The sequence below is a fragment of the Falco peregrinus genome, chromosome 6, assembly GCF_023634155.1.
Source record: "Falco peregrinus isolate bFalPer1 chromosome 6, bFalPer1.pri, whole genome shotgun sequence".
Taxonomy (NCBI): Eukaryota; Metazoa; Chordata; class Aves; order Falconiformes; family Falconidae; genus Falco; species Falco peregrinus.
In genome coordinates, this window is record NC_073726.1 from 27,423,898 (window position 1) to 27,439,043 (window position 15,146).

The following is a 15,146-nucleotide window of genomic DNA, read 5'->3' on the forward strand; positions in this document are numbered from 1 at the left end:
CCTCACACTGCCACAGGTAGATTAACATTGCTTCTGGCAATCCTAGAAAACTGTGCAGAGCCAAAGTCCAACCATAAGTAGCTTCTGGGACAAAGGCTGATTGTAAGTGACACCTTTAATGATGTGGCTATTTCTATGTTTCAAACCCAGGATAAATGATAGATTCCTTGCCAGTTGCTTATACTTAGCATTGCTTTGTGTATTGGGAGCGAGGAAGAGAAGGTCTAAGCATATCTTCACCTATAGCCTCTATTATCAGCTGCTGAGCAATGACTATCTGCTGAGCGGACTGATGGTGGATGGGATGGCGTGCAAAGCCTGACACACACACTGACATGCATACCAACAAGCTGCATCTGGAAAACAAGAGATCCTAGAATAGGTTTTCTGTGGTGATAGGCACACCGAGCCCAAGCTAGATCCAACATGCTCGTCTCCCAATTAGCCATCTGAGAGATGCTGTCAGGTTATCAGAAATGTTCACCGCAAACAATCCCAACAAGATCAATTGAGCCTGCTGGATGCTGCATGACCTGCAATAACAAGTTGCCTGTTTAGGTGCCTAAATCCAAACCATCAAATAACAGGCTCTTTTGAAGTCAAGCCCTTTCAGTCTCATTCCCTAAACCCTGAAGAAATTATTCGACTTATCTTTAGTGCTAACAAGAGAAGTCAAGATCTGAACACCTTGAGGGTTGATTTGCACAGATACTCAAACCTATCAAACTCCAATGTAAAACTCTCGTTCTTCTCTTAAATTGATGTGCAGAAAATATTCCTCAGCTTTCAACACTAGTAAATACCCATTTGTTTCATTAGATAGGTCACAGGCTAGCAAAACCTCAAAAGACAGTACTATAAACACTCTTGAACTGAACTCATTGGATGGACAAAACTGGTCTTTGCAAGGAAAAAACACCGGAATGAGTGGTAGATAGAGAACAGCTGCAAAATGGGGCATTAAGTCAGCTCCATTGCAGTCAAAATGAACAAAGGCTTTTTGCTACACTCTAATACACACACATAATATGACTAGCTTTATTAGAGTCTTTTGAAATCACGACCCTTCTAATACAAGGCAATGTTGCTCGGTAAGCAACACAGACAAGAGCCCCAAAATCAAACAAGTATGCTTCTATATTCTTCAACAGCAGCAAATAATTTGTCATTTTTACTTAGCTTAATGAATTTTACAGTGCCCAGGAGAACAGAAATGATGGGTTCTGAACTCAAGGATACATGCACAGATCCCACTTAGAAGGGGAAACATGGAATACTGTGTATCTCTATCTTTATGTACATGCATAAATATATACACACACACACAAACATATATATTACATATGTGTGTATACATATATATTAACATCAGGACACAGGTTCTAAGTTATGGCAATACAATCACCCTCTAAAATTACAGTCATCAAAATGTATCAGAGGGATATAAAAGAAAATAATACAATAAAGGAAAGGAAATAAAAAGTCATTACACCTGGTTACAGTGCTAGCTCGACTTAACTCATATACTGCAAACAACCCTTAATCCTGCCGAACACTGAAAAGCATTGTTCTTCTTACTGCAATACTTAATGAAAAAATTAAGTTTTAGTGGAGCCGGTAAGATCATGGTGATAAGGTGAACAGTCACAGTGGGCAGGATACTTAGAATTTCAAACTAAAGTGAAATGGGAAAAGAAGTCAGCCTGTAACAAGGTATGTTAATATTTGCTTTTGCTTTTTTCCTGCAGGCTGATGAAGATGCTGATACAGATCATTAATGCTCTTAAATTGTCATCACTTTAATGTCAGTAGTAGCATATAAACTTGTTTGATCATATCATCGTAAAATGCTACTAAGCGTGCGGTACCTTTTTTCTTTTTGGATGCTAGGTTTCAGTCACCCTTGACCACCTTTGTTCTTTTTGTAAATCATGACAAAGATGGATTGAAGGAGAATGAAAACAAGTCCACAGACACACCTGCTGCATCAGACCCCTGAACAGTGTCAAAGAGAACATTTGCAAAGGACCCTTAACTGCAAAAAATAATGAATACACCGAAGCTCCATAAATACGCCCTTGTTCCTCTTTTCTGTCTCTGAAAACAAAAAGCGTCTCCTGAAAAAACTTTTCCTTCTGTGGTGATGGGGTTCCCAATGTTTTATAAGCTTTGCAGACTGCTGCAAACCCTCCAAATCTCACCAAAGAAGAAAGAAAAAGGAGTCAATTCAAAGGATGATCACTGGCGACAGAGTACCCGGGTACAGGAGCCCCTGCTACATTCAGGGAGCTAAGGAGGCCAATTCCTGGCACGTGACAGTGGTTAATGTCTGCACCAGGCTACATCTCTGCTCTCAGACTGCTCCTGCACTCCTGCAAACAGGGAGAAAGAGCTCTCTGGGTCAAAAATAGCACATTCAGGAGAGATGCTTCTAGCCATGGTGGCAAGAGCATGATAGTCACAGCAAGGGACAAGAGAGGCAGCAGAGGACCATGGGGAAGAGCAAGCTGCAGACATGATGGAAGGACAGACATGCTGAGAACCAAAGGGATTCTGCAAATTTTCCGGCAACCCAGAAAGCTACTCTGTTGACTGAAAGAACTCAGCCTGAAAGATTCATGGGGAAAAGTGAAGCTTAGTTTTATGTCCCCTTTCGGTTTCCAGTCCACCTTGTTTGCTTATGCCATTAAAAAAACAATTAAATCAAAATGTCATTTCATATATACTCTAATAAAACATGTTTTCTGAATATAAAATTCAAAATTTTGGGAACACTTGTTTTAAACGGACAACCAGCAGATCCTGACCAACTTGGGCTCACATCAGAGAGGCATTAGCTCAGTGCTGAACTCACTATGTGTCTGTCGCTATGTGCCATCAGTAGGTGTATTTCACAGGTGTTTGGTTTTGCTCACCCACAACTAAGCAATTACATAATTTAAAATCAAACCTGATTGACTGAAACAAAAGTTTGAAAAGGTTTCCTTTTCCAAGCTTATTGCAGAAAAATACCTTGTTTTTGAGGAGGCAACTGGTAATATGCATAAATGATTTCCCTGTTTCAGGAAAAAGGGGAAACCTTAAAGTGCTAAGAATTGCTTTTGATGGGCCAGAAGACATGTCTTATAACTGCATACTCATCTGTAACTGTAACTGTAAAAGCCTTAATGAGTAAAGCATCATAATTTCCAATTTTAACCTTCTTATCCTCACCCCTGAGTTGAGCATGCAAAAAAGAACATCTGTATCTGGCTTCACCCAATGCCTAGGAAAGCTGCTTCTCTACAGTATGCTGTATTCATGACCGTATTCATTCACCATTTTTTAGGTGGTCACACTACCCTCAGCAACCCAAGGAAAAGCCATATTAAGACAAGCACCACCACAATCCAACCACAGAAGCCCAGTAATACTGAACATCTGTAGCTCAACTGTGGTTCCTCGCTCCCCCTAAATAAAATACACGCAAATAAAAGAAATATGATTGCTATGCTTTTAGCACCAGCATCTCCAGAATTGCCAAATACGGTATAACCCTAGAATTTTAAAGGAGGTGAAAAGTATTGGTGTAACTTCAAATATCCCATCAGAGCAACATGTAGCCATAACTCAAAACCCAGGTAGCCTTTGCATGCAGCTCAGTGGGTAAACACCCCCACCATAAAATTCACCACCAGTGACAGTACTATCTGGTATTCAACACAAAACTTTATGGGGTGCAGGAAACAAAATGTTAAGCAAAGACAGGTACAAACAATATCAAAATTCTATTTTCAGATTACAGGTTCTTTCTAACTGGCTGCAGAGGAACAAGTGAAACTGGCTGGCTGGAGGTTCGCAGTGGTTTAGCCACTGCTTCACTACTAGTGTGGGATGCAGCAGAGTTGGATTAAGTGATTTTCCAGTATTTACTTCTGCTACTGAATTTTGCATGCAAATACTTTAACTGTTACATTCTTAAATTACTGTTATAACCACTCATTCTTCTTTAAACCTGATGCAATTTCCCAGTCTGCTCCTGACATCGCTCCCATGTCTCCAGCCTCTAAGTTCATTACTCATTCTTGTGAGGTTTCTACTGCTGGCTAAGATTATCCCGGAGAGTTATTTGGCTATAAGAAAGCAAATGAACTTGAATGGGAGGTCAAAGGCTAAGATTAACATAAGCTGTCTTGGGTAAAGGACAAAACTCAACTTTATCTAACTATTTCACCAGAAATAAGTAGTTGCTGCATAGATCAAGCCACTTCATCCACCCAGGTCTGCCTTAGAACAAGGCACATCAGGCCCTCACAGCAGTCAGGGAATCCCTTGCTTGGGCTCCACTTTCTTTCCTTTTCTCTACTTCCCTTCAAGTTCAAGGTTTGCCAGGCTACAACAGAAAACACACTGGGTCTGCCAGCTACGGTAACCATAGAGGATCCTGGAGGTATGACCAAAGGTGAGAAAAATTAACCAGAAATTACAGCTCTGTGGATGATGCTCTGAGAAAGGCAGAAAAAATAGTTCAATTCTGACTGAGCTACTCTTCACTGGATAAATCCTTCTGTCTCTTTGAAGCAGCCGATGACTAAATCCTAACACAAAAAAGCTCCCGATAGCAGTGGAGCAAGAGCTTGACCCTTGGTCTGGCCAAGGTGGCTGAAGCACAGCTAAAAGCCACCACGCCTGGCACCCAAGGACACAATTCTCTCAGCCTTTCTGACTTGAGCTCAAACTGTTAATTTCGAAAGAGTAGAACCAAAGATCTTGTTCACACATGATTTTCAGCTGGAGCCAGCAGAAAAAGGTAAAGGAACATAAAACATTAAAAATTTTTGGCACATGCCTCTCGCTAAACATCTTTTGCTGGAATACCACAATTATTTCCAAAAGCTCTAGACTTAACTCTTCCAGCTCCACCAAACTGACACAAGAAACAACAGCCTTCCTCCTAAAGGTTTATTCTTTAACCAGTTCAGCCGCCACCTTCTGCACACTCAGGTCCCGTGTTCCCAGCACTGAAAGTCCAGGAGTGACTGTGCTATATAATTGTTGTTTCCAGTACACCGTTCCTCAGCAGAGGAATGGGAAATCGTCAGGTTTAAAGAGTCTGTGCGGATTATAGCCTGTTATCTGCTCTCTGACCGATTGGCAGAAGATTATAATGGCTTGTAGCAATATAAAAGATCAAATCAAATAAATGAGGGCGGAAGCTAGAATTAACTCCTTATACACCTTCAGCTTTTAGACATCATTCATAAAACACTGAACACAACATTATCTGAACATAAATATAGCCTCAGTATACTTTGTTGGCAGTGACAGGCAAGATCAATATTGGAGACCAAATGCCAACAGTAAAAGGGTATGTCAGTCAGTATTTCACTGACTAACTGCCCTTATCTGAAGCTCTCATGCTTCACTGGGTGAAAATACAGCCATTGATCTTAGTGTCACAACTCAAATTCTTCATATATCAACCAGGCTTTTTTCCCCCCTTTTCAGCTGAATTTCTGGGCCACTACTTATTTTTATGATCAATATTTCTATCACTCTCACATGAACTACACTTTTATTATATTAACCTTTAAGTACAATTTTTAACATATCTGTTTGGTGTAATGTCACATGTTTTAACTCAACATCTCTTTTACAAGTGTCAGAGCTACAGCTAAAGTTCAGGTTTCTTAGAGCATCCACAGCAAAACTACTCTGATTAGTAGATAAATCTACCCAATGCAGCGCTCTCAAGGAGTTTTCCGAGGCTGTGGAGCTGTGTTTTCAAGAATCCAGCTTCCCTTTCCAGGAATTCACAACACAGCCGTCAAAATTTTTCTCAGAAGAAAAGATTTTATTACCAATTGATCGGATTGCTTTACCTTCAAGCACGTAAGTGTTGGAAATCGGGATTACAAAAATCCACCCATGTAAACAGTCCTATGTTTGTAATTGAAAAAGACTGACTGTTCTGCCAAACAATCCCGAGTATTCGGAGAGGGTTTAATGTATATCACATATATGGATGAGGTCCCTGGCTTTGTGGTCTTGACTAGGGGGACTAGAGCTCTCTGAATTTCACTTTTCCTGTTTGCAAATCAGAGATATGAGGGGCAACCTACTTTCATTAGGTCCTTTGGATGTACAAATGAATGGAACCATATTCCAGAGCAGTAAATGTAATTCTCTGATCTACATTAAGCGCTCTGTGAGACTACTCATTAATAAACTAACTGAAGTTAAATGTTCCAAGATCTTTAAATAAAAAAGCATTAGATGGACAATAAAAAAATATATAGACATTGTAAAACACATTACTATCATCGGGAGTAAGTTTTAAACTAAGAATTGGAGGGAAATTATTGAAAAACACAATAAAACGCTCTCCTCTGTTAGCATAATGTAAAGCTGTCTCACTGAGCTCATTTACTTGGCTTAGTGAAAAATACAGAAAACTGTTACTCATGTTATTAATGTCCATCTTGGACTTAATAAAAACAAGGTAATTCCATGACGATTTGATTAGCAGAGATAGAATCTTTTAGCTATGTGGGGTTTACTGATCCAGAGCCCTTTTCAATCTCCCTTTAAGAACTACCAGAAACTAAAATCAGTGACAGACACTAAGTAATGGAGTGAAAGACTATTTTGTAATTTTTTTATTTATTTATTATTTAACATTTCAATGTATTATGTTAGGACTACAACTTTAATACAGAAGTTGATGTCTCCCAAAGGAAATTGTTCTTCCCCAAAATGTTTCATCAATTACTGCGTTGCTCCGTCATTATCCAAATTGTCAAAGCAATTTCATTATAAATCCCACATAAAGTAGCACTAAGGGGTAATGGTAAAATGGCTTTGGTCCCTGTAGGACTATCTCAAGAAAAATAATTTCAGGCAGAGGAAACAATGCTTTGTTCTTGTGATGTGGGAGAGGAGTTTGTCTTTCTTGGTTATGGCTCCATGACAGAAAAAAAGCACACAAATGGGGGCTGCTTAACACGGGGAAAACAGCATGCTATACACAAGGTAGTTCGTTTAGGCATCCCACAACAAGAGTTTAATGATAACGGGATCGACTGGAGCTGGGTATGTAATGGGCTTAATTTCTCAGATACAGAGAGCTCTTCAAGGGAAGAATGCAGTGGGAGGGTGGGAGAGTAAAAGACTGTGTGCCCACGCGCCTGCATGCACAGACGGGTAGGACGGAGGCGCCTGTTTGTACCTAAATAACCTCTCAGTTACCATCAAAATTTCTCTGGCAGTCAAAAACTGTGTATTTAGCATTAGCATATAGACTTCAGATGGGAAGATGTTGGGGCTGCTTTCTCCAAGGGAAGATTAAAAGATATCAGGTTAGGGGATTTCCTTCAAAGGAGGGAGAAGTAATGGAAATACTTATTTTTTAATTAATTCTGTAAAAATAAAATACTAATTCCACGGCATCCTTACACATATGTCAAAAGGACAAAACACACAGACCTTATATATGCTTGGAAACTTCTTCTGGTGGGAGGAGGGGCAGAAAAAGGGGCAAAGTAAAATAAGTAATATAAATAAATAAAAGGCGAAGAAGAACAAGAAGAACTCTGCAGACCATGAAATACCTATTCATAACTATACTATGCGCCAGATAATATAGACCCTACACAGCAAACAGTTCAGAAGAAACTTAAAACACTTAAAATATACAAAGCTTTAAACCCAACATCAGAGAGAGAGCACTGTATTCTAGATGTAAAGTGTATCATCATCAGTGGCCACATCAGCAGATCAGGCCACCTCATTAGCAAGTATTACATAAATAGTAAAAAGCAAATGTGTAAATGGGTTAGCTATAAAAATGAGTCTGCTTTTTTCCTTCCCCTTCTGTATAAAAAATACCTATATATGGAGAGTAGGAAGAAACATCTCATTTGAGAAGGAAGCTCTTAAATTTTCTTTTCCATTCTGTTGCCCATCTTTGGACGCCAGTAGAGGAAACATCCATGTCTTGACCACACTGCCCCCAGCCCCTTGTTTCTGCCAAAGGCAGTGCCACCCCAGCCAACAGAGGGATACAAAAGCTCCCACGCTGTGAAGGGCAGTGTGGCCGCACCTTCAAGACGACTGATAGACACTTTTCTGTTTTACACCCAAGGAAGATGGACATTTCATTTTGGCACAGATACAGGTGTAAAAAAAAAAAAAAAAAAAAACAAACCAAAAAAACCCCACAACCAAACAAACCCAAACAACAACAACAAAACCACCAAAAAAACCAACCATCCTTCTTTACTCTAGTTGTGCTGTACAAGTTCCATCTGCCACTGTGCACAGAGAATAACCTTCACACAGCCTCCCTTTGCTTTCAAGTTACTCTTCCTGTTTACAGAGGGAAGAGGTAAGAAACTAAACCCCAGATACCAATCTTTTTTCAGCACTAGGATGTCAGAACCACCTTCAACATTTTGCAAATCAGCTTCAGTTCAGCTCTTGTTTTTTTGAGTCATCAGGACTTTCCCTTACGGTGTTTATGGCTCTGCCATAAAGAGGAATAAAATAAGAGGTACATTATAGCTATAAGTTTCATAAATGGGGAGCAGACTGCTTGTTGGTGATAGAGGTTTACCATGGACCTGGACACTATCAATTGGTGCACTCCAAACCACCATGTGGTTATGGATGAATTGCCAAACCTCTCCAAAAGGTGCTCTCACCATTGCTCGGCCACTGATGATCTCTATCATCTACAGCTGCCAGAGAGCACTCCGATGAATACAGTTTAAATACAAGTTCTATTGAGGGAGAGAGGGGAAAATATAATTTATATCTAACCAGTTGACACTGTTCATCAAGATACTTCACCTGACCCCTAAAAGTACAATTTTAAATTAAAAAGGTAACACATGCAGCAATTAGATACCAGGTAGCATGTGGCAGGTAACTAACCAAGAGTGGATCGTAGGGAAGCAGGGGGAGACAGGAAAGACAGATTACAAAATATCAATAAAACTAATGTGACTGTCATTACTTATGGGATTAACTCTCTCAGCCCAGCAGCAGCAGCAAAAGAGAAAGTTGATACTTTACTTACTGCCAACTTCCCATCTGTATTTGTCATATGACATGGTCATTTTGCCAATCTTCCCCCCCCCCCCCCCCCGGAAAAAATATTTTTGAGTAACTAAGAAACAATACTTCAAAAGGAAAAAATCAGTTTTGACATTGGTGAGAACAGGCCTCTGTCACAGGTGATAAGAAAAAGGGCCTTAAAAATCTAGAACATTGTATCACATGACACAAAGCACTTTTATACAGACATGACCAATTTGAGTTGATTGCACAGTTAATGTGATGGCATATGTTATCATTTTTTCAGAAGAGCAGAAAAGATACTTACTTTTCAGCATGTGCAATATGCTATCACCAAGCAGGCTGGAAGGAACTGCATTCAATTCCTATGATCACATTTTCATGAGTCTGCATTTCATGCACCCCAAGCAAAGGGCAAGCACATTACATTTGAGGGATTTCACTTCTCTGGTTACAGGTTTTCAAGTCTGTTGAAAAACCCATAATGCTGGTGCTAACTTCGGTAAAGGGAGGGGACTAAATTTATTGAATTTCCTTTTTGAAATAAACAAGTTTAAAACCTACTCTCATGCTTATATCTAAGAATCCTGGAATACTGGAATGTGGAGAATATACTCTGTAAATCTATTTCTAAATGCAAAGCCTGGAGAGGAAAACAGAAATCCCTTTAATTAGTTCTTAACTTGCTTTTTGAGTAACACATACACAGGGGTTTCAATTGTATTTTCTCTTATTGTTAGTACTTGTGAAGACTTGTGGTTCATTGACTGAGCTTCATTACCCCTGGAGATTGTTTGTTCATCTGTTTGTCAGAATTTAATTACCGAAGCACAACCACTGATACAAGGACATTCACGCAAGAGCCTAATATTTTTCTCTTCTCTATCTACTGTAGGTAGCTTTATTTCCTCTCTAGAAAATTGCTCTTAATCAGCTTGTCACTGTGCAGAAAAACAAATTTCATAAGGAGGGGTCTATCAGAGAGATGAGTACTGTTCCTACTTTCTCAACTAAATGGATGAAGCACATGGCAACTCCTGACCTTCTTATTCAGCAGCAGAAGAAAGGCAATGGCTCCCACTGATTACACCTTGTTTTCCAGCTGCATCACTGAAGCAGAAAACCCTTGAAAAAGGTAAAACAGCGATATAGGTGTCAGAAAGGAATCGCAAGACGACTTCTTGGAGGCAGCAGCAGCACGCTGGATTGCCTGCTTGCTCTTTATCACTAAACTCTGCCCACAGTCCCCAAAGACTCCTCACAGCTCTAGGCCACGGGACATTTTCCGTGCAGTTCTTGCATATCCCTACACCTGCAAAGATGATTCTCGACTACGCCTCTGAATGATACACTTGGATCTTTATTCAAGTGTATTCAAATAACCACAAAATCAAAGGCTCATGGCTTCACCATTTTCCACCGAGGGAGAAAACTACAGCCTCACATTTCACCTAGCTGTCATACAGCTTGAGTTATTGCCTGTAAATACACATCACAAAAATGAGGGCAAAAGACACAAGATCCTACACATCATGTTTCAACTAATGGAATGTCTTTAAGGCCTGGATTTCCAGAGCTTAAACAAAGCATAAATTTTCCAGAATTCAAGAAAGAAAAACTATTTTCAAACAAGCCTTTCTTCATAAGCAATATAAAATATTTTATTGTATTAACTTCTCCCCCTTAAACATCCTCAACTAACAAAACCTGCTAAATCTTGAAAGAAATCAGCCTATAGAAAATTAATTATATTTCAGTAAGACAAAACCATTCTTTAGCCACAATTCTGGCATCTTATACGTAGGAAGATCCACTTTTACCATTTGCTAACACACCTTCAAGCTTAACATAGGAAAGTCAGAGAAAGTATTAACGTGTCAACAGGGCCGGTGAACCTTTCAGTATCCAGAGACACTATAGTTTATTCTATATTTTCTTTAGAATTTCTTGTGAAAACATATGTCTCTCAAACTGAATCCAAACCAGTGTCTTGTCCCTATTTTACAATCGCCATAAATGAGAATTGTCTCCTAGTATTGCTGTTTTAATGGCACTACTTAGCAGCATTCAAGGGTGTAGAGTAGGACTCAGGAGGCTGAGAATCTATTTGAATGCATAATAAAGAAGCATCTGAAGTTTTACTAGGTTTATTAAATTGTTTGTGGCTATTTCAATAGTAGCTGTTAAATTAATCATCCTAAAAAAAAAAAAAAAAAAAGAGAGAGAGAGAAAATAATAGGTAACACTGGCTATTATCACGATTTTAATATGAGCCTCATAATAACACTATGCTTTACTTTAAAAGCTCTGATTCTTCAAGTCCTATTTGTATGGGTATCTTGGCTTTCATTTTCATACGAAACGGCTGTTGAATAAAGTTTGGAGTGACATGAATTGTAAGTAAAGGTTCAGATATCAACAGATAACTAAAAAGGATGCAACCATTTTTAAAAAATCTCACTTTTTAAGCCTCTGAAAATTTTTCAAGGGTGATTCCTGAATTTCAGAGTGACTACACTGACATCAGCACTTCAAAGCTTTTTTTTTCACTGTATATCTAGACTACAAAAATTAATTTCCTGAATCTGAGTAATTTCATTTAACAATTTAAGAAAACAAAGAATACAGCCAGCCCTTCCACTGCCCGCTGTGGTGAGCAAAATTCTGCAGATAAACAAAACAATTATCAGGGCACACAGGAGGGACAGAGGCAAAGATCTGCCTTTACTAGTTTGTTAAAAACACAATCATATTAATGACCAAGGAGTTGTCTGCACTACCTGGTCTCACTGGCTGTTTGCTCTAACAAGGATGCAGCGCAGCCGGGCTGATGGATCCCCACTTCGGCTGCTGCAACAACGCAGAGCACAGCCCCGGCATGGGCATGGGGGAGAGAGGCAGTGTGGAGGGGGTGTCTCAGGTTCATCTCAGATTTATCTTCCATCACAGAGCCCAGCCACAGATCCCCAAAGGCTCATGGCAAGAGCACAGATACACATCCAGCCACTCTTTCAGAGTTGGGTTGGGGGTTTTTTTAGGGCTTATTTATTTTCTTAATAATTCAACCCACACATTTGTGTTTCTTCCAAAACAAAATGATATAAACTGGAAACATTTTTTTAAATCCTCATCCACAGCTAATTACTGATGCTGAGGATTAACATTCTGTGGCACTTCAGCTTTAGTTACTTCCCTTAATTAATGTCATATTTGCAAAGATCTATAAAAACACTGTTTAGGTAAATGATGTGCATTCATTAACTATTTAAAGCCCATGTCTATTTTTTTAAAAGTATCTGGAATGGCTGTTGCAATTCCTACAAATAGCCTTTAAAGCCTCAAGAGATCTGCAGATGGTTAACAAAAATGTCAAGATTTCACTAACTGTTAGGACGAAAGGTGCTTGTGTCAGGCATGTGGAAAGCCCGTAAAAAAACAAATGCGTGCATGTATTTCTAAGTACTTGTATGTAAAAAATTTGAACCTTGCACACAGGGGAAAAATCTCCTGTTGTGCTATACAGTAACAACATCTAAGTTGCACCACGCAGCAACACTGTCTAAGCTGTTATTAATTGGATATTAATAGGACTGTGTGGCTAAGGGTGGTTTCCTTGCTCTGGCCAGGCAGACAAACCATCTCTGATATTCTTTCCCAGTACCACACAGTCCGTAAACTGAAGACATCTTTTCTGGGCACCTTTTTGTAAGCTATGCAACACACAGCAGCATACTTAGCGACTGAGGGTTTTCTAAAAGCTGAGGCATAAAGACACTGCTGTCGCTATGGAGTTAAGATGTGTTTTTGAAGACTAACTAGCTGTTTACAGTCCTAGGGTAGGCTCGGCTGCTGCAGTTTTAGCACATGTCAGTAAGCCAGATAAACCACAGGAAGCCCTCACTATTTGTCCTAGCCTGTTCAACTTAAAATAGATGTCAACGTTTCAGTAAATACTTCTCTTGAGAGGGTTAACTGGTATCACTACGGTCCCATCAAGGCTAAGATGTCATGAAGTCTCTACTTCCTTGGGGGTTTTATAGCAAACCTATCTTTTTTGGCCCTGCTTTTTTTTTTTCTAGAAATGTATTTTTACCACTGCCAGAGTAGACAGTGCTGCTTCAGTAGCTGAGGGCATGCAAAGGGAGAGGCTGTACTGGGCACCTTGAAGGAGGCGACAAACCCCAGCCAGGAAAGATGCCACTGGGGGGTTGGTTCTGAAAGCTGTGATGATACCAGCTGCATGCCGGTCATGGAGCTGGCGAGCGACTGCAGGTTGGTCATGCACACATCAGCATGGTGAACCTGAGCAATGCATTGCATGGGGTGTGTGCTCAGCTGTGTACCAGTCAAATGCCAGACTGTACAAGTTCCTTTTATTTTTGAGGCTTTCAGGAGGAAAAGCTGTGAGCGCTCTCCATCTCTGCCTGGGACAGAGAACATACACAGAGGAAGGAAGTCACGCTAGACAGGTCCCTCTGGCCCCTCAAATTTCTGCCTTGTTGCAATGGTAAACAAAAGCCTGTTACTGGTTGGCAAAGAAGCAACTGTTCTAGAGACAAAATTTAAGGGCCAAATTCTAGTCTAGATTGTAACTGAGAGTAAACACACTTAACCTCCTACGCTCCCCCCAAAGACAGAGATCACCTAAAGAACATCATAACCCATCTTCTACAGATTACAAATATATTTTGTGATAGCTTGTAAAATAAGCATCACAGCAGGATGGCTTGGGAACCAGGAGCCCCGTGTGCCCCTGTTGCCTTCCCCTCCAACTTAGTGCAACTGACACTGTTGGTCTGAAGCTCCACCACCACGGCAGCTGGTCTCTGCAGGGGAGCCCAGGTACCGTGAGCCACGTGGTTGTGGTAAGAAGCATCTTGGCTTCCTGAGAGCGCTTTGCCATCCGTGTCAGCCCTTGTGTCACTAAAAGTACCTGTCTGCTCTTCTCAACTGGATAGTTATAAACCAGTTACAGACCAATCAACGTCAGGTGGCTGCAACCAGTTTCCCCTTCCATCCCTTCACGACCTGTTCTGACCACACACCAAGCTTCGTCCCACAGCAAGGGCGCGTTGGTGTAAGTAGTATATGTTGCAAAGTGGGTCCCATGGAGATTACAAAAAAGCACAAATTGTACAAAAAAGCAACAGCAACAAAACCAGTTCTAGTGAGAAAAATTAATTGCATGCATATTTGTAGGACTGGGTCCCACACAGTATAAGCCGTAGCTAAAAATGAAAGAAAATTAGTGAAAATACGAATGAATATAAGCGTGCCTAATTAAGAACAAGCACACTGCTATAATTTTCAACCTTTAGAATATGTGGAAAATATTCTGTAGAGAATGGGACAATTTAGCACATCATTTCCAATATTAAATGTTTTCCTTAATAGAAACAAAGGAACAGTAATCACATTGAAAACTATTTTAAAAGAAAGCAGAGCTTGTGCCTGACCCAAGGCAACAGGTGGACCTCCACTGCCTGTTAACCAAAGAGAGCTGAATGAAGAAAAGGATAACTATAGGAATAAGGGATGGATACAATGAATAGCTTGAAAGATTAAAAGCAGATTGAATTCAGTTATTACTTCTGCAGAAATATCAAAGCATTATTATGCTGTTTTCACACATCATTATTTGACTTTCTGTAGAATTAAAATGAACACAGTTAATAAATAAAAATTATTCACTTAAAATAGAAGCATGGGGAACCTTTCTACAACTGCAGCTAAATTGTTGCTGTGCTTTCACTGCCCTCATATATCATTTGTATCTTGAATATATTAACTTTGAGTTAGGCATAAAGAATTGCATTATTATCAGTCACATTATAAAAGCAGACTCTGTATAAACATGTTGGATCACCCGGGTAGATACATATAAGATAGGCTGCAAAAATTCAAGTGCAGGATACAGAATAGCATGAAGCACTCTTCATAAAACATTCTCCTCTTGATCCTCTTGATTATAGCGTCTACTTGGCTTCTCCTTCAATTTTTTTTCTTCTTCCATCTCTCCAACTAAAACCCTCAGTGCAACACATAGATGTAATGGTTTTAGCAGTATGTTAATTGGCTTGGGCCCTTTT

General features: G+C 39.8%; 1 protein-coding gene across 11 annotated transcripts in view; it reads right to left on the reverse strand.

The window, feature by feature from the left end:
* The window catches only part of CELF2 (CUGBP Elav-like family member 2), a 375,972-nt gene that overhangs the window by 169,045 nt on the left and 191,781 nt on the right, over positions 1-15,146 (reverse strand). The window contains exon 1 of one of the 11 annotated variants that reach the window (XM_055807134.1): positions 9,365-9,383. The exons of the other annotated variants lie outside the window; for them this stretch is intronic. The gene's annotated coding sequence lies outside the window, so the exon portion shown is untranslated. Of the gene's footprint in view, positions 1-9,364; positions 9,384-15,146 lie in introns of those variants that run through there. 11 annotated transcript variants of the gene reach the window in all.